The following is a 20,780-nucleotide window of genomic DNA, read 5'->3' on the forward strand; positions in this document are numbered from 1 at the left end:
ATGTTTTTGTCTGCATGAGAGTCACTTTCTTTTATTAGAAGCCTGCCTAGGTGCAGCTGATATGCAGTAGGGACCAAGCGGTGAAAAGAAACCAATCTACTAGCTCTCTCTCCAAGACCAACAGATTGGATTTTCAGAAATCTTCCAAACACCCTGTGAGTTTTGACTCAGGAACTTTATCACATTTCACTTATTAAATCCTCACTTTGCTAAGCTGTCCCTTCAGCCCATGTTTCTTGCCTGATTTGCATGTTGTCAGATGCTGTTGCTAATCTCTGTAGTTGATGTTTGCTTAAGTGATTATTTGGCAGAAGTGTGTGAGCAGGCGTGTGTGTTTGATTGCCGTTGGCATGGCAGTTAGTTTGATATGGCATTAGCATACTTGCTCCATGCTGCAGGCTGCCTCCTCTTCTAGGCTTTCTCAAGCAACAGAAGATTAGGAGGTGGGGAACAAACCACAAAACAACCCCAGCCAGCCCCAAGAGATCCAGTTGCAGTATGGGCAGTTTGACCAAAGACCTGCAGAAGTCACAGGAGCCTAAAGGTTGTTACCACTTTTCCCTCAGTTAATAATCATCACATATCCTCCACCAGCAGAGGATTTATAAAGAGCTGCAGGGATTATGGACTGCATAAATAGGAGTAGCTATTTTGAATCTAGTGTTTTAGGAATTTCCCTGCCCTGGCAAAATAGTGTAGGAACTGAGTTTATGAGGTGATAAAGAAGGCAAACTCAAAAGCCCTTTGTGACTTCTAGCTTTAAATAGGATGCTGAGGTCAGTTTGTGTTTTGGACTCATCGTTTGGCCGTTTGGATTATAGAGGTATGTTTGTCTTTTAAAAGCAGTCAGTCTATTCTACCAGTCACTTGTAATTTAAACTACAATCTTTGTGAATCTTATGCATTAGAACAGCTTTATGTGCCATGAGTTATTTCACTGGGAACAGTGGGGTTACTTAGACAATGGAAAAAGCATATGAAACCTTTGCTGGATCAATGCCTTAATCTAGAAGATTAACACAGCTGAAGTGAGTGTTTTATGATACTGTATGTGTTCAGGCGCATACCTTTTATGTGTAGGTGAGGATGACATCTCTTGTGATAAGTTTCAGAGCAATGTGTTTACTGTGGTGCCTTTGGTATCCTCTGTTTAACTGTGAGCTGCTCAAGTATTTTATATTAAAAGTCAAACTAGTGGAGAGCTGATGTGAACTTCTGTCCATCAGTATTAATAACGGTACTTTTCCAAGGCTTTCTGATGTAAGCTTCTGTCCATCAACATTAATAACTGTATTTTTTGAAGGCACAGTGTCTGCCAGGCATAACCCATTGCCCAAACCTTTTACCTTACAACCTTCTAGCACTGAAAAGTTTGGACTTCATCCTGAGGAGAGGTGGATGCTTCTGTCTGTCCACTAAGAGCAGCCTCTGTTTTTACCTGTGAAGGGAGAAAACTTTTGGGCATAACATTTAAGGCGGCTTTGTAAAGCTGTCAGAAATCAGAAATGTGGCAATGTGGGGACCATTTTTTCTACCTGCCCACAGCAATCTGCAGAATTGGTAATGTTTTTGTGATGAAAGAATCCCAAGTTCAAAAAGGATAGGAATGAGAACAAGGAGTTTCACCTTCTTTTCCTCCTACTCATAATTCTGAGCTAGGAAATTATTTTGAGGCTACTTTCAAAAATGTATCCTTATAATCTTCTGCAACTGAGATAATATTTACAAACACATCTGTTCAGTAGCGTAACATGAGAAGTGGTCCTGGCTTTCCTTTGGTTGCTTCTCTGTGCCCAAATGCAGCAAATCTGTGCTGGCTTTCACAAAGGGTGAGTGCTCTTGTGAATGGCTGGAATTTGAATACAGCTATACGAGGAAAGGACTGAAAACCAAGTGTACCATATTACAGCATGTACTTTGTTCATTTAATCACTGTGTACTATAGTTTAGTTTGAATTATTTATGACTATACCTACAAGGAAGTACTCCTATAATTGAGAACCTCTCTTTCTTGTGCTAATCACAGCAGTAGGTTGAGTGGATATGGAGACTGAACACGTTTATACAAGAAAAAAATAATTAGATGTGTAGACGCTTTGCCCCAACATTGTGCTTTACACACACATGAGAAGTGCCTCTCTGTTTGAAGAAACTTTCCAAACTGTAGGGATGCATCTCTCAAATGTGTTATTTTACTTTAGACTTGCACAACACATACTATAAATGACAAGTTCACTTCTTTCTGTATTGACACTTTCAGCATGTGCAATAAGGCTCTACTTCAAGATGGGATTTTGGCAACTGAGATTTCTCAAGTAATTGTAGGTGGGAATTTCTCATCTTATTTAAATAGGGAATTCTGAAACAAACAAACAAACAAACAAAACAGAGCAGGAGAAGTTTGTGAAGTGTAAATTACATGTCTAAGTAAAGAAAAATTGAAGCTTAAATATTTCACATCAGGCCTATCAAAATAGGAATTCTTGATTACTGAATTCAGTAACTATTCCAAGTCAGTGAAAATATAGTTCATATGTGTACACTTGCAGTATTTTACGGGTATCAAGGGAATGAAAACCAGAAATCAAACCATATATGAGACAGATATGCTATCTACAGCAAGCTTTTCATGATGCACCATGATGTGCAGCTGATGCTGTTCATTTTGGCATTTTGATGATCATGATTTCTAACAAAAAGGATAGTATAATGTACATCGATAGGCAATGAGGAGTAGAAACTGAAAGCTGAGCATTTTCTGAAACTTACCCTTTCCTGATCAGCTTAAATTTCTTTCAAAGTATATATTTGAAAATTAGAATATAACTTACATGTAATTTTTAATAGTTTGTAATTATGATTTACAATTATTTTCATTATAATTATACAATTTAATACAAATGAAATTTTGATTCACTTTTTCCCCCAAAGACTTGCACGCTTTCATTTTCAATTGCTCCGCAAGACACAGTGTTTGGGATTTTTTTATTTTTTTATTTTTTATTTTCTTCCCATGTGATCATAGTTTCTCTTGCAAAACACATTTTAGCTTTGGTTCAATGTTAGGTTGAGACTCTTAGTGTAGAATATGTATAGTTTTCACTTCCTGATGGTCGTGTATGATTTTTCTGAAATGGATACTTGTGCTTTTCTTGTTTTGTTTGTTTTCTTTTAAGACTAATTTATATGTCTTCTACTCAGACCTTCTTGCAGTAGCAGAAGTTCCAAGCTGCAGCAGCTGATCCCAGGTAAGCTGCCTGCATTGCAGGGCCCCATCTACTTCTCTAGTTTCCATACTCTGGTTCCCATCCAATCCCAGTTTGCTGTTTTGTTTCTGTTGCAGCAGTAAAAACTGTGGAATAGATCTGGATTTTTTTCCTAAGGCATGGGTCATGTCCTGTGAGGAGCAGTAGTCCAAATGCAGAAGATGTGAAAGTGGATGTAAGAGTGTGGGTCACATTGTAGAAGGGGCTTATGTGGACTGTTTAAAACTATTTGCAAGTAGTTTTTATCTTCCTTAACTTTAAATGGGCATAGACTTGAAATCGCTTTTTCCCCTAATATAAACCATCCCTGTGGACAAAAACCAACTGTTTTGGTTTTGAAGATGTATTTTCATAACTCTCAATAGCTGAGGATTTCTTAATCTTAATTGTGATTTCTTGTGTATCTAATACCCTTATTTCCATAACCCCAGCTACCATTTGCTTTAACCTCTTTTCTACTTGAACTGTCTAGTAGGTCATTTTTCATAAATGTTACACATTCTCCTATGTTTCTCATTCTCAGTGGCCTTTTACAGCCCTATGCTAAGTTATAAATCAGTAGACTATTTGATTGTTTATTTCTAAGTGTGCTCATAATTCATGCCCTTATCTAGTGGGCACATGTATCTGAAATGTATCCTGACATTCCAGAATTGCATTATAATTGCTGTAGTCAAACTCTTTTTCATATTACAGCTTAAAAATTTAGAAGCTCTTTTATAAATATTTGTCTATTCTGAAACAATTATTGAGCTAAGCACAGGGGTATGTCGTCTTTTGTCTCAGGGACATTTTTGATGTTTAGAATGTAAGTTAATTCAGTAATCATTGGTATATAGTGGCATGTAAATGTGTATGTGTATATATATTTTTTTTCTTTTCTTTCCACTTAGTTTTGATGCCCATGATGATTTTTTTTTCTTTTTCTGATATTTGTTCAGTTGCCTGGGTAGTTGAGAGGACAAAGGCTTCCATGCTTGACTAATCTTATTGTTTTATATGAGTAGTGCAACTTGTTACCTTGGTTTGCATTCCTTCTATCAGATGCTTCAGAAATGCACTTAACAACACTGATCCTAGGTTGATCTTTTGGTCACTACCAGCCCCCTTCTGTATGAAGAACTTATTGTTCTTAACATGGGATTCTCAGTTGCTTGACTAATATTTTAAGAGTGACAGGACCTTAGCTCTTATCCCATGATTACCAAGGTATCGTAATAGCTTTTTTCAAAGTCTTTGAAAATCCAAACAATTTATATCTAATGAAGAATAGTCAGGATTTTTAGAGGATTCTTGCAGATTAGAGAGGGATGATTTATCCTTGTGAAAAATAGTTTGTAGAGTTTTTATTTCAGGCTAGCTGGTGTACATCTGCCTTTAACGGATTTTTCTCAGCTCTAGCTCCTAGTGCTGGAATGCAGTTTAGCACAAGCAAATTTCTTGAGGAGTTTGTTTTATTTTATTTCCCCTAACTCTGTCTGGCAAGTTCTTTGCTTGTATAACCTTAGGTCTTGCATCTCTCTTCCCTGCTTTCAGTTGAAATTTGAAGCAGAGGAACCATTTAAATTCTCTGCAATCTCCTTTTCTGCCCCCATTGACTTCTTTGCATCTCACCAGTCTGCAGGACCCATGAGCTCTTCCAGAGTTCTGCTTTCCCATGTGCTTAAATAATGCCTTATTACTTGTCACTATGTATTTGCTTCCTTGTTCCTCAGCCTTGCTCTTGTACCTCTTAATCTCCATTTTACATCTCACCTGTCAAAGTTGTTCTATTAGTTTCACTTGGGTTGGATTTCCATTTTCTTTCTCTTAAGGATATTTGAGTGAATAAATTCATTCAAAAAGTGCCCCCCTTCTCCCTCTGAGTGACCAGGAGTATCATAAGTGACTGCACTTTGGCATCCTTTCAGAATATCTGTGCTCAGTCCTTGCATACTTTATTAGAGGAAGACTTGCAGGGAACAGAAGGAAGTGACTCTCAAATGCTGTGCTTGAAGTCTGGTTCTCTTAGGACTGGTAACAACCTCCCAAGCATAATATCCACCATAATAATGTGCTAAGTTAAGATTTCAAAGAATTGTGAGAGAATCCTATATTTGCATACCATGGAAATGTATTGTAACTGTGGCTATTCTCTCTTCCTTTGGAAATTAGTGTAAAAATGTAGCCCAGTTCCTGAGTCAATTATTTTCCATCTTTTTGTGACTAAATTTTCTTCTGTAAGCTTCAGATGAGCTGCCACCATATGAATTGGTTATGCTGACAAGAAATCGTTGATTGAAATCATCTCGTTTTCACATTCCCATAAAATGATAACGTCATCGTCATTAGATCACTGTGTATTTTACATCGATTATCTCTGGTCTGAATTGGAGGCTTGTATTCTACCATCCTAGACCAGAACATGGTAGTTGGAAACACTCTCCTAATGTACCTCCTAGCAAGAAAATGCTCATTGTAGAGAACCTGAAAAGGTAGGTTTATACTTCTGACTCAGACAGTCTTTTTGTTATGTGCTGGGGGGGTGTAGAGTGTAAAGCTCAAGACTGTACATTTTTTACTTTTAGAATGACCCCCCCTTAAGCATTTCAGCTAAAGGCTTGATCTAAAGTCTACCTAAGTAACTATATTAAATATATAGTAACTATATGCATATTTATATATTTGTAATGTTATATATCAAGTAGGCTTATTGTGATTTGGATTGGTTGTATAGCTTGTCATTAATGCTTTTTGTTACTGCCTTTTTTTGATTAACACTCAAGCAAACTGTGCTCCAGGAAGCTGTGATACCAGAAATGCAAGCTGATTGTGCTCATGTATATCTAATTTTATGCTGTGATGCTTTCCAGCTGTGGTAAATGGACAACTATTTGAAAACAAGTATGTTGTCAGAGGTGGAATATCCTGTCAAAACTACCCATTTTCCCTTAAGTCTGCCTGTGTTCAATTAATCTGATGCTGACTTAGTCTCCCTGCATCTCCTGGAGAATGTTTTAAGTTAAATTCTGTTAGTAACACTCATACTTCTTAAATGCCTTTCATTTAACTCCTAGAATCATCCATATTCTGGGCAAAATTGATGTGTCCACCCTCCTAACCCCTTATTTCTATTATGAAAAATCGAGGTTTTAAGGTTACAGGTACTTTAAGGATATTACCCTTTCAGTAATGAATCCCAAAGCAAATCTTGGGCTTTCAAAATGGCAGGCATCTTTTGTTGCATCCTTCATATTGGAGCTACCCCATATGCTCTGTGGTTGTGGTGGTGGGGGCAGAGTTTAGGCACCTCCTGAAGCGCCTTAGAAGACTGTCAGGACAAGCCTCTTCCCTAGCTTGCATCTCTGTCCACAGATGGATTCAGCAATAGTATGTTATCACCAACTAATGTCACAACAAGCAATCTCAGAGGCTCAGTGCATCTTCTTTCTAATTTGGTGTACGCTGGCATCTCTAGCAGAAGTCAATCAACTTACACAAGCATATGCCAAGAGCAGGAAGGGAAGGCTAACTGATCAGGATGACAGAAATGTGCTGCTGTATTTATCAGGAGTTTTTGGTTTTGGTGCTACTGGAAGAAGACTTATAGTAATGATTGCTAATCTCAAAGGTCATTTGGGCCTTTTCTTAAATTCATGTCTTTAGAGAAAAGGATCTCTGAAGGAATATATAGAGAGGAAAGGGTTATGAACTGGATGGTATGCTGGATGGTGCATGCCTACTGTCTTTCTTAATTTTCAGTAAAGCAGTGTGTGCAAGTTAGGTGCATTGCCACTTGTAAGCCCTGTCTCTCAGCATTTCCATATAAGCCTGTTAACTGGATTGGGCTGGGCTTAAGAAAGAGCTCGTTCTTATTCTTGATGAGCTCAAGTGGCTTTTATGCAGGATGCTGTGAATGGACACAAGGGCTTAGTGCTGCTTGTCACCATGTGACTCTAAATGCATTACCGCTTTTGCTGGGGCGCACAAAGTATCAGCAGGAGCAGAAGCCAAGTGAGGTTAGAGTTAACCTGCTGCTTCTCCTGATGATGCTTTTAGATCATTTGCCTGTGCTGCTGCTGAACATGGCAAATGAAAAAGCCCACGAGGTGACAACAAGTAGCTTCTGTTTTAAAGTAAATTGTTGTTTAGTCTGCTTTTAATGGTACTCCACTGTGCATAGGCTTTGGGAGTTAAATAACTTGACCTTTCTTAATAGCACACCTGTGTTTGACATTCTGCTGCTGTTACTGCTGGACCAGGCTGCATAGTTAGGGGATTTAGTGGGGGAGGGAAGAGAACAATTTAGTGTGCTGGCCAGAGCTTGGTGGAAACATTTTTGACAGGAAAAACAAAAGACTGCTGGCCTGGCGCAGGAGCGAGCCTTAAGCTTTGTACAGTGTGTTCATGGGACTTGATGTCTCTGTTAGCATGGCGGTGTCATATCAGCACGCCGGTAATGCTTGTGTACCCTGCTGCCCCAGCTCTACCCCGGCTCGAGGAGAATTCATTACGCTGTCTTAAGGGCTGCTTTTCAATACATGTGGTTTACAGGCAGCGTGCAGCTCCATGAGGTCCCAGAATAGCAGCCATTGATCTAATTCTCCTTTTTCCCTGTTTGCCTGGGGGAACAGAAGGTGCACTTGTAGAACTTGCAAATCACAGCAACAGAGGTCACAAGCGCAGTAAAAGTCAAAATGATCCTGACAAATTGGACAGATTCACTGAAATTGAGAGAGTTCTTCTCAGAGAAATGAAACATGCCGTCCTTTGGGGTAAATAAAATGCACTCGTATAAAATTTGGAAACAAAGTAGTTGTATAGCAGGAGAAGGTCTGACAGCAGTTACTGCATGCTGCAGAGGATGCTGAGCATTCACCACTAACCCATTTATCCCTGGAAAGCTGAGCTCTGGTCCTGGTTTGTATTGGTCCCTGATAGCTTTGTTGCACATGGGCTAACTTAGCAACTGGGTGCTTTCAGTCATGACAAGTTTTGGCCTGAAAACTTGTATCCTCAAATGAGAATTTGAGAATTGAGTCTGTAGTGGCTGGAATGCATGTGCCATTTGGTACTACATCAGCATCTGTCCCTTTTGAAGCTTTTTTTTTTTTTTTTTTTTTTTTTTTAAGCAGAGATATCTTGTAGTATCTGGGTTTGGCATTTGTGATTCCTGTGACATCCACCCTAACTATCACAACAGATGGTACCCAAGAAAGGACTGTGCAATAAGAGAGATACAAGGCACTCTAAGCTCAAGAACAGAAAACTTCCATGATGTGCCCTGACAAAACCAAGGCAGGACACCCTGAGGAGCTCCCCAGCCTAATGTTCATTGTAAAACCACTGGAGCAACTGTGCTTGGAATGGGATGAAGGGCTCTTGCACTGCAGGGGCAGAGGATGCTGCAGGAAGCCATTAAGAAATCTTGGCCATGTGCTGATAGGGAGTACAGCTGTGACACAGATAACTGGGGTGGCAATGCATCATTTCTTCTCTTCCTTTTTTTCCTCCATGTGGCTAGAACAGGACTGTGAATGCAGAGGAGGTGCTGTGGGGTAAGACACACAGTTTTGTGGAAGTCCAGAGCAAGAGAAGTGAAATGGTGCAGATATAGTGTGATATGCATTTATGGGGTTGTGTGTGGGAAGGCTACATTTCACTTGTCTGCAGGCAGCTTGGTGTAAATAATAGCATTTAATACTTTTGTTTGTTTGTTTCATTTCTCTCCTTTTATATAAGTGTATATTTTATATACATATACATTTCTCCCTTCCCTTTTTAAAGGAAAAAGAAATCATACTCATGTGAAGAGCCTTACTGGGAACCAGGAATAGCACAGGGCAGTTTGCATTGTCATAAACAGTTTATTCCTGACTGAATAATCTGTTGCTGAGATGGAGTGGGCCTGTTGGTAAGCAGGTGTCTGTGATCGGAGTTCCATGGAAATCTGTCTTTGTGTCATACTATCAATTCCAGAGATTTCAGGAGCTTTTTAAAAGCTGGATGTGATCTGGGCTAATAACAAATAGGGCTAAAAAGGCAAGAAGTGGAGATATATCTTATGCTCCCTGGAATGGACAAGTGGGTGCCGAAGTATCAGACAGCAAGGGAAATCAGTAGCAGAGCTCCTTCAGTAACGATGCTTCAGAAAGATGAGGAGCTGGCTAGTCTGATGGCAGATGGTTTGCAGACTATTTGAGGAGGTTGGTATTATGGTGCTCCTCAGAAGTCTGGGTGTTAAATAGCATCTCTTTCCTATTTTCCCAGTCACACAACTACATAAGATAAAAGCTTCGTCGAGCTGCTAGACCTTGGACTGGTTTTACAGGATCCAGCCAGCCGTTGTGAGAGGGGTTAATTCACACCGTCAGCACAGAAGACAAAATGGATCTTTGAAACAAATGTGTTGCGGGGGGGGGGTAAACCCATCAATCATGTGAATACTGCTTTACAGTAATTCACAACTGCAGCTTTTTTTCTTAAGCAAGGGGCTGGCCGAGTCTGATCAATCCCCTGGCTCTCAAATGGTTCTCAGCAGGCAGTAGCTCACTCCTTGTGGGTTTGTATGTACATGAAAGCCCACTTTATATTAACTCTGTGGAATACTATTTTTTTTCTTCTCTAAACCCCTTAGCGCTAATTCAGTGTAATTATACTCATTGAATACAGTACTGACAGCCCCACTCCTCCCCCTTTCCTGTCAGGATATTGGCCTAAAAATCACTAGATGAAGAAAATCCAAAACAGTGATGGGATCCTTTGTTCTGGTCTTCTGCATAGGTTTTTATTATTTAAATGCAACCCGTTGGTCACACTTCCAAGTATTTTTCTTTAAAACTGAAGACTGAAAAAAAAAATTTTCTTCTTTTAAACATTAATGAAGAATTAGACTTTATGCTTTAAGGAAAATGCTAAATGTTGCAAAACTCATTACTAACTGATCATTGGCATTGTTATTAACAGCCTGAGGCTGCTGAAGACCTCATTCTACCTTTTTGGAAATGGGGAGAGTTGCCAGGGAAAGGCAGGGAGCCTCTTTCCACCTGTTCCTTCCCGTGCCTATGTCTGTGTCTCAGGGATAGGTGACATTTTCCCTGTTGTGTTTTCAGGTTTGAAAATAAAGATGCAGGTGTCCTAGCCCTGCGTGATCTGGTCCTTTCTAGGTCTGTATGTATGAATGAAAGTCACATAGTGGAAAATATCTGGAAAGCAATGACTAAAAATGATTTCTAGGGTTCATAGGAGGTAGGCACGGCCATGTGAGTTCTGAATGTAGTGCTCCGGAGAAATGTCTAAAAATGATTCTTAGGCATGTACATGAGATGGCCAGAGTAAGGAGACGTGGCTGTTGAGAGACACCAGAATAATGCATTTTGAATCAGTGTCAACATTTTCAAAAGGTGCAAAAGGAAAAGAAAGGAAAAGGGGGGGAAAAAAACCTCTCCAACAACCTAATAGCTGGAATAAGTTTGCTTGGTGGCTTAAAGAGCTTAATCCATCTGACAGACTCGAGAAGAACAGATAACCACATTATAAATATGTTTTAGGGAAGAAAAATAGCAAGTTGGAAGGCCTCTAACTTACAGGAGAAAACCAGGATAGGAAAAATTCAATTAAAAACTAATTTACAATTTTACAGAGTAGATGATGGGATGCAGGATGATAATTTCACAAACGCTTTCATGGAAGGCAGTGGATCCCTCATTTTATGAAAAGTAGGCAGCAAATGCAGGGTCATGGATTCCAGAAGATTGGCATAAGGAACTAACTTGGGGCTTTTGCCCAAGAATACCTATTTTGACTTGACAGGAGAGTTTTTCCTCATGTGCTCAGAGATGAAATGTAGGCAGGTCAACGGAGCAGAAGTCTGCTTTAAAAGATTGCAAATATGACATGCTTCATCAAATAATGGAGTTTTAATTTTAACTGTAATACATGAATATTGCAATTTAGGTGCCAATTTACTTCATATACAGGCTGTAACATGTTTTAAGTAACAACTAATGTGTTGCCTTTTATCATATGAAATTGTAACTCAATTGCTGTAGATGTAGAATACAGTCAAACATAATGCCAAAACCAAAGCGAATGGGGAAACGTACATTTTAAAACCAGAAGGGCCATGCTGGGAGGGCATTTACCATGAAAAGATGGATTTGTGTGCTCCTTTTATTTTTATTTATTTATTTTTATCCCCTTTCTTACCCTGCCTTACTTATAGCCCTTATTTCTGAAATTCTGGTCCTTTAGCACAAATGGTTTTTATCCAAGCATTGTCTTGCTATTCTTAGGACTTTCTGTAAATAAAACCTTTTGGAAAAGTGAATCTGAACAATGAAGGCATACATCTAAGGTGAAACAGATCTGTCTACATAAAGGTCTACCTCTTTAGAGTGAAATAAACTAAATCAAACTAATTCAGAGAAGAGTATCTATGCCAGTGTGTGCTATTAGTTACCTACTTTTTACTTGGGGAATGAGAACGGTGTGCAGGGGTAAAGAGGTCTTCTGGACTTTGCAAGACTCAGGAAAGAGAGGCATTAGAGAGAAGGAAGGTTTCAGCTTTATTGGCTTCCTTTGCTGATGGGAGTGAGGAACTTTTATTTATATACTTGCAGTCGTGTGGATAAGCAAGTTTTGTTTCTAGAGTTGGAAGAAATGATGGCTTTCTTCTCACTGAGAAGAATGAAAGAGTTTACTAGCTTTGAAATCTAGTTCAATTCAAGAACGAACTATAGTTATAATAAATTGTTGGCTTCATTTAAGAAGATTTTGAAAGATCAAATCCCAAAGAAGGTTTTCCCAAATGGGGAAAAACCTGCTCATTTCTTTCCCATAGAATACTGAATTGTTCTACAAAGTACACTTCCTTGAATTGGATTTTCACGTGTAATACAACTTGGGTGGGGAGGACACAGGGCAAAAAGCAGAAGTTGTAAGCCTGTGATGTGGAGAGTGGTTATAGCTTGCATCGGTTCCCCAGATCTCTGAGCAGCCTGTTCTCATTTCTTCTACTTTGCTTTGTGTAAAGGTCATGCTTCCCCAGTGACCACTAGGACCCATTACCTTTTCTTTTTTCTCTGTGATTAGCATTTCCTAACTTAATGATGATATCAATGTGGTGTAACCATCTGGAGATACTCAACTTGAAAAGGACTGAAACTCGAGGCTGAAAACTTTGGCAAAGTCTATCTACAGGCACGTCTATCCCATGTTGTTCCTATGGAGCAGAGGGAAAATCTTTCTGTATTTCCAGTGCAGTTTAGATATTTCTTCTCTGGCTTTGTGCAGGTAGCTCTCTGCTACAGTCTTTTCAACAGCTTCCACAGATTAGGCAAGAACATGTTGATTTTGAACTATCTTTTGTGTATGGTTGCCTAGATAGCAAACCTACAAGCACAGGAGAGAACTTTGATTAAATGACATAGACCATAAGTATTACCAGAGCCAGATAATTACAGGTAGGCAGACATCTTGATGAGATTAGAAGGGCAGCAGTAGATAAAACAAACACAGGCATATACCTTATGAGCTATCCTGATTAGCTCCTAATCCTTAAACAGACTTGATTGAACTCTGGCTGGCTGAATTGTTCTCTCTTGGGACACTGTTTCTGAATTTGTATAGCTGACACAGAAGATTCATCCGTACTACCTTTTGGGTAATTGTGAGCTGCCAAGGCTGACAGTTCAAACCCTAGAGCAGGCAAAACTGGGAACAGCAGCCAGGGCTGGTGCTCTCACGGAACAGATGGTGACCCAGAAAGCTGTATGCTCAGCATTAAGTACTTAATGACATGCAGGTGTCCTTCATGGTTTGGAGCACTGAAGTTTTTAAATTTACTGTAGGAAGTTGGTTACTTTGAAGACCAAATGAGGCTTCCCACCTCTGTGGAGCCATTTGTGGTGCAATTTACTGCTGCCAAAATCTGTCTGCTTAACAAACAGATGTGCAGCACAGAACTGACCTGAACTTGCCTACAGTGGGATTTAAGGATGGATCAACCAGAGACATCTTAATTGAAGACAATTCAAAGCCTTAGCCTGAGGCCACCAGAGTGAAGAATCATTTAGACAGTAATATAGCACTAAGATGTTACTGTTATCTGTTCTTAAAACAAGTTATTTTAGACCAGAACCAAGTGGTTGCTCTACATTCATGAAATAGCATTATCCTACTAAATTTTGCTATGCCTTGAATGAGTAGTAATTTAGGATAACTAGAAACACCTTTCCATAGTGACCTTTCTTGCTGTTTGCCTCTTCAAAAAATTGGTTTTCAAAGTGACAGGTCCATGGCGTTGGGGAGAGAAGAAGAGGTAATGCTTCAGGCCAGAGGAGTGGGGAGGAAAGGCAAAAAAGTCAGGACATTTACATATTTCTTTATTTTTAAAAAGACTTTGAGTACACTGAGTTGCTGTTTCTGTTTCTTTAGTAGTGGTGATCCTTCCATCGAGCCAAGAAGCTCCAGCAGATTGTGTCTGTGCTGTCAGTGGAGGCACAGCTAAAGTGAGCTTTTCTCTTTGTGTGCTTGAACTACCTTGCCTAGTGGCTCTGGCTACAGCTAGAGTATGAGCCACCATAGAGAGTAATACTGATTATCAAGAAGCTGAAGCTTAAGTATGAACTCTAGGTCTGAGCTCACTGGTCAGTAGAGGTGCTAATACCACTCCAAGGAAGCTTGGCATCTTGTTCACTGGATTAACAGTGAATAAAGTTTAGTGATTCCCATCTCTTTGGAGATACCTTTTCACTAGAATAGTGTCTTTGTTTGTTTGTTTGTTTGTTTTTTAAAGGAGTTGAGGGAATGAAAGGAATCATGCCTGATTAGTTTTAGGAAGGAGGAAAAAGATCTCATGGTTCAGAAGGGTAATCACTCTGCGAGGGGCAACTATTTCCAGGTGTTATCACTTAATCTCTAGGTAGACTCTCTTCTGGGTAGGACTTAACTGGTAATCTTTGGGCTGTCAGAACTACACTATCATTTCTCTATCAGGATAAGGCACGAAGACATTCTTAGGTAATAATTTGCCACTTATTGAGGGCTGCCCATTATAGCTTTTCTTCCCATAAGCATCCTGAATTGTCCTGTTGGCTTCTGCACAATTTTTGGTATGCTTGAGATGAATTTTGACAGGTTATTCTGAGAATTCATTAATGGTATGAATATCCCAGTATAATCTTGGATTCTCTTATCTAATACCTCTTAGATTCTAGTTTTAGAGAATTGTTTGCTGCTGCTTCTTGCCTTTCTTCTGTTTTGCTTCTCCCCCCCACCTGCCAGGACGGTGGAGACAAATAGGCTTTTTGGAGCTGTTGCATCTCAGGCTTTCCTTTCTCTCCCTCTTCGTTTCTTTCTGTTGCTGGCACCAACAAGCTCCCTCCTTGACCTTTGTAGGCCAGCATGCAGCAGGACATCTCCCCTTCATCTGATGTTGGGATACATGGTGTTATTAATTTTTTTTTTATATATTTTTTTAATGTGCATCTGTTTAAGATGCCCTGAAAGAAGGAGCTCTTTGCCAGTGCTGTTGTAGTGAGGATGTGAAAAATGTAGAAGCTAGAGGAATATGCTGGAAAATCTCTGCTATATCTGAGTGAATAAACTATTGCATCTTATGTACATCTGATCTCTAGTGCTAAAAATTGCCTTGATATTTGCATAGGGGTAAAATACCTGCAACATAGGAGATGTGATTAAGGGAACTTCAACACTACAAACACAGCTTTGTTTGTAATTTTATTTTCTTTTTTCCTTTAAATGAGCTACCCATCCAACAGGCATCCACTGAAACTTCAGGCACTTCTCTCCTCTCCCCTTAAAATTCCATCCTTTCCTGGTAAACTGTTGAGAAATTCTTTTTGGGAAGAGGCTGAGGAAATAAACCCCCATCCCCAAATAACAACATCTTTCATTGTGGAATCTGCAGTTTTTGAAAATGGACTATGTTCCCTCACACCTCCTGTGCTTTTCTTTTTCAAATCACATAACTTCCTGCATGAGGTAACCTTTTCTATCTCTGTCCGTCTCTCTCTCTTGCTTGCTCTCCTTCTGGCTTGCTTTTCAGCCAACGTTGCTCTCTGGGTCTCTTGCTCACTGATGAATGAGTTTCATTCATCTTTCTTTTGGGGGCTCTGTGAAAAGCTTTAGACTTTGCCTGCTCCCATTTTTTCGCTCCACTATTCATTTCCATGGTGATGGAGAAAGAAGGGGGGTGGCAGAGTGGGTGGTAGTGGGGCCAGAGGTCAAGAGTGGCCACTTTCTGACTTAAAGCTTTGAATCCCATTAAAGGTGACACGTAACCTGGAGTAACTCTCCAAGAACTTGGCTGTCAAAGTCATCAAAGCAAAGGGAGGGGGAGGCAGGAGAAAGAGAGAGAGAGAGATCAGAGGAGGAGGGACCCAAGAGCTTGGAGTTTCTGTCAGGATTACATCTGGTGACTTAATATAGGGGTAGTTCATTTGTGTTACCATACACTGTGCTGCTTCAGTGAGGCTGGGCTCCGAAATCTGCATGCGGATGGGGTGCATGAGGTAGAGAGGATTCCCCTCTGCCTTTGATCAACAAATGTAATCTTCTGGTTAAGTAAACAGCCCTTCCCCTCCAAGAAATGGGAGGAGGGAATTGAATATAGATAAATGTCCTGGGCATTTTAGATTTCATTAGGTTACTTGCTTTCATTTCTTTCACAGAGGTGCCAGGGGGATTCAACCAACCAAGATGAGGGACATTTTCTTGGCATTGTACAAATAGTCACTGAGAGAAAGTCTGTGTCCCAGAAGACAGTATGTAAAGTAGAGGAAAGTGTATCAAGTTGTTTCCAAACATTCAAAATTTAGGTCTTTTTAAACCATTACATTTTGAAACTCGCCAATGCCTATACTTAAAAAACAAAACCAAACACGCACGCACACACACACACACAAACCGCTGGATTTTCTTTTTCACTGAATGTTGATAACAGAGAGGAGGAATTTAAAGGAGGCAACAGGACCTCCTTCCCTGGGTGGATGATGTATTCTGAATTTCCACTCTTTGAATGGTCTCCTCATGGTTGTAATCAGGATCCCGTGTGCAAATTCCCCTTTCTCACTTGTAATGCCTGATGAGCCAGCAGTTCAAAGTACAATTTGCTGTTAGCTCCCGAGTGCAGGATCTTGCTCCTGGCACTACTGAGTTTCAGCTTTTGTTACCCTTCCACCCTCAAGATTATCTAGTTCTACTTTTTTGAAGGTCTGATCTTAATATGCACTATCAGAAAAGCTTACTAATTTTCTACTATATAAAACTTTTATCCTTGCTCTCCTGTGTTTTCTGTATTAAATGAAAATGTGAAAAATTGGGTGTTAAACTCGTTTTGAATTCTTTCAAACCTCCCTCACTATATTTCTCAGCTTGTGGAAAATCTGTCTAGATCCCAAACTGGACAATACTGTCCCTGCCAGTCCTGATATGCATTCAGCAACTGAGATTTGTAAAAATCTGCTTGTACTCTGAATTGTATTTGATGTGAAGCCTTCAGCATCCAGGTCAAGTTGGAATGTTTGGAAAGACTTGGTTGCTCCTCTCTCAGGATACATTAGCTAGGTCTGTAGCATCATAATGGTTCTTCTGCATATCCTATTGTTCACTAGCATACCTGAGCTTCCCTGTGGCACTCTAAGAAATGGCTCAAAGCATTTGAGATGGAGAAGGATCCTGTATTTTCTGTGTTTGTTGTTTATTATTATTATCTTGTTATATTTTATTATTGTTTTTTTCTGTTTTGTTTTTTAGAAAACTGCTGTTCTTGCTGCTGGAGGCTAGTAGAGTTCTTTGTCTATAGTGCTTTTTTTTTAAAAAAAAAAAAGCTTATTATGATTTATTCCTTTGTATCACAAATAATTTGCAGTACCTTTTAAAATAAAAGGTTCTTTTTTAAATTTCCAAGTGCATATTTTTACATCCTTTTCCCCCTGCCAATGGTATATAGGACTTTTTTATTTTTATTTTATTTTCTGTTTGGCATTTCTTCACTTTCTTAACTAGCATAAAGTGAAAAGAAATACTGGACTTTCAGACGAAGTTGCAGAACTCTTACATCTTTGTGATACAGTAAAAATAAGAACCGGAACTCTATATAGTTACCACAGGAGATAAAAATGGGGAATTAGGAAGGTTATTACGAAAGTTTGATATTCATGTATGGCTTTTACTTAATTATTTTTGTAAGAGATAGTGAAGGCATAGCTTGAGATGCCATAAATATCCTAAACTGAGAAGCAAAGGAGGAATAGATGCTTACGCTACTAAACGAGATGAGAACTCTGTCAGTCATATGTAACTCTAGAGATGTTAAAAGTCCCCTAATTAGGGAGACAATCAATTGTAATATGTATTTCATGCAAAAGGAGACTGCTGAGAGAAACAGATCTAACTTCGGAGACATGCTGCAGCTAATAAAGGAACTAAACCAGCCAGGGAAAGGATCAAAACAACAGCAGCAGCCACTGGTTCAGAGGTATGCAAACTTGGGCCAAGGGGACCTCAGAAATAGGGCAGAGATGAAGTGAGTGGAGAATAAAAGCATTGTAGCTCTCTTTACATGAGAGGTAGAATGAAGCAGTGCAGGGACTGAGGGGGGAGAGTTTTTGTTAATAAGGAAGATACTGGCCTAGTTTGGTAGATTTGCACCCTGTCTACAGGCACCAGAGCAGGAAGGCTGTCCTTTCAGCCATCAGATTTGTAATTATGGCATTTGATCAGTGATATCTCTGCTGGATAGTATTGCTCAATGCGGTGTTTGCTTAATGCAAGAGAGCTACAATCTGTCCCAATAGCAGCATGTGTAACAAGCACACTGACCAGTGAGATAGGCCCATTCTCCTGCCCCCCCGCCACCCTTCCTTTGTTCTTGCTGGTGAGATGTTTGTTTGATATAGACCTGCTCCAGCAGGACTTTCAGGTCTGTTAGTCCTCCCTCTATTCCTTTCACTTGAAACAGAATGCGCACAAAATGCAGACAATAGAGAGGAAACAGATTTAAGGTGGAGATTTGATTTACCTGCTCTGCTGTGCTCGATACAACTTCTCCACATAGCGTCTTGTACTTTCACCCTCAGAGGTGTTTTCTTGCTTACTCCTCCCCATTTCTTTCTATTTTCATACCCGCTTGTAATATATTCTTCCCCTCTCTGTAGCAAACCCACCTGTTAATGTTGATTCTCCTGTACCAACAGCAATCACAGAGCTAACCTTGTTAATCTGTGTGTTATCTGAGGCGTGGGAGTATGCTGCCTTGCAGAGGCTGTAATAGGATTGGTTGGGTATAGCACAAGCAGTTTCCCTTCTTCTGTCAAGCCATTTTGCAAGAGTTAAAAGGCAGCATACAGCACTGCATAAGCTAGCTGTATTTTCCACTTGAAGGTGTATCTTGCTGACAGGATAAGACCTGGGCTGAAGAAGAATTTAGAAAATTTGGGGAGGGATTTGCTGCCAGTGAATCAGGGGTGAATTGGTTTTATGTCCTATTTAACCTGTAGCATGCCTGGTAGGTGATTGTTCAGAATCTATAGCTGTGGCTCTCACTCAGCTCTAGGGTTATGCATGAACCTTAAAGAAAAAAAAAAGAAAAAAGTTTAACAGTCTGTGAGCTCATCAGGCCTTTCAGAGAGATCGACTTTGTTTCCTTGAATAGGTAGGGATTTGGGAGAGCTACTTGCTGTACATTAGGTATTAGTATCTCCCTTCCCTCTTTCCTCACACTCGCAAGTACTGTTATTTCTGTTTCCAGTTAAGGAGAGCAGATGGTAGCATTTCTGATCTGGCCTGCAATATCATTCTTAGGGCAATACATGTTTCTCTTGACACCCATGATTAGGAGCTCTTTAATTCACAGGACTTTTGCCTCTGTCTTGGCTGTGAAACTTGCACACGTTATTATGGATGCCACATAGGGATGTGGATGCTCCAGGGCTGGGAGATGCAAATCTCCATACTACGCTAAGTGCTTTTGATCAGGACTTTATTAGAGTGTCCAGCTTTGTATAAAACCAGGCCTGCTTGTGGAATTGAGTATAAGTGAGACTGTGGGTCTCTTCCTGACTGAGCACTGACACAGGCTGCACAGAAAGGTTGTGGAGTCTCCTTCCCTGGAGATGATCAGAAACCATCTGGACGTAGTCCTGGGCAACTGGCTCTTGGTGTCCCTGCTTGAGCAGGGGGTTGGACCAGGTGACATCTAGAGGTCCCTTCCAGCCTCAGCAGTGCTGTGATTCCTGTACATGTCAGTTCTGTGACTCACAAATGATTGTCTTGTTCAGGCTTTTACCCCATCTCTGCCCTTCTGTTGGTCAATATGTATGCTACAGATAAGTATACAGATTAGCAGTGTGTGCTAGTAGAGGTGAAGAGAAGGGCATGAACTGTGTTGCATTTAAAGAAGGGGACAAATGATGCTGAACTGGCTTTTTACTTGAAAGAACTACTGATAGAAACGCTGCCATTTCAATTACTGTTCCAGCAATGTGCACCAACTAACATCCTGACAAAGAATTGTGGCTGGAGGGACAATGTTTTTGCTCCTTCATAGAGACCTTATTGTGGTATAAGACATGCTCAAGCTGCAGGAAAATGAGTCCTAGGCATCCTGTGTGGCTCCCTTGGCTGTGGAGGGGGGAGGAAAAAGTTGCCAAGGGCTAGCTTTGGTGGGAAACTAGCTAAATCAGAAACGTGCTTGATTTGGAGAAAGTGCCAAATCTCCAACGTATGTAGAGGAACACTTGGATGTTTTGTAAGGTCTGTGTGGTGTCCAGATGACCTGACTACATGAAGTGTTCAAATACGGCTTTTCTGAAACCCATGAGTATGACTTGCTGCTAGTAAAACTGGTAGGAGTGTTCCAGGAACAAGTTGGTATCATCTTGGTACTGGAATAGCCTGAACTCCTCAGATGCATTCGCTTCTTCCTGCCTCCGGTCTCCAGCCTTTGCCACCACGAGGTCTACTCTTTCTTTCTAAGGTTATTTCTGGGTCAGTAAAGAGGGAGATATAATCCTTGAGCCTTGTGAGGTAGTTAGCTTAATCATCTGAGCTTGTTCTGGCAGAAGGCTGCTTACAGCAAGCCTGTCTTGTGACAGGGAGAGAAAGGGGGCAGAAAATGGGGTAGGAGAGCCTGAATCACAGATCTGGAAATAGGTGCTGGAAATCCCACTCTTCTGACGCAGAACTTCCATTGTTAAATCCCTTGGCAGCCTCTGATTTATGTAAATGTTTGTGAGGTGGACTCACATTACTCTGATCTTCCAGTGGTTTGGAATCTGACATCTACCTGTGACTGTTTTCAATTAGATTCTGTAGGGCTTAGTAGTAATGTCTATTAAATTCTATGTTTCCATCTTTTGAAATCTCACAGGGTGCTTTTCTTTAAGGCTTAGCCTTTAATAAGTTCCAGTGTAATTAAGCTACCATCATCTTGGATTGAGAAGAGAATCTTCAGAAGGATTTATTTTTCTCCATTTCCTTAGGCTGAGTTTCTTAAAATGTCAGACCACA

At 40.1% G+C, this 20,780-nt stretch overlaps 1 protein-coding gene across 2 annotated transcripts in view; it reads left to right on the top strand.

Moving 5' to 3' along the window:
- PTN (pleiotrophin) overlaps positions 1 to 20,780 on the top strand; it is a 78,524-nt gene that overhangs the window by 7,308 nt on the left and 50,436 nt on the right. The window contains exon 2 of one of the 2 annotated variants that reach the window (XM_048057358.2): positions 3,202 to 3,248. The exons of the other annotated variant lie outside the window; for it this stretch is intronic. The gene's annotated coding sequence lies outside the window, so the exon portion shown is untranslated. The remainder of the gene's footprint in view (positions 1 to 3,201; positions 3,249 to 20,780) is intronic. 2 annotated transcript variants of the gene reach the window in all.

The sequence above is a fragment of the Anser cygnoides genome, chromosome 1 (assembly GCF_040182565.1).
Source record: "Anser cygnoides isolate HZ-2024a breed goose chromosome 1, Taihu_goose_T2T_genome, whole genome shotgun sequence".
In the NCBI taxonomy this organism is placed as follows: Eukaryota; Metazoa; Chordata; class Aves; order Anseriformes; family Anatidae; genus Anser; species Anser cygnoides.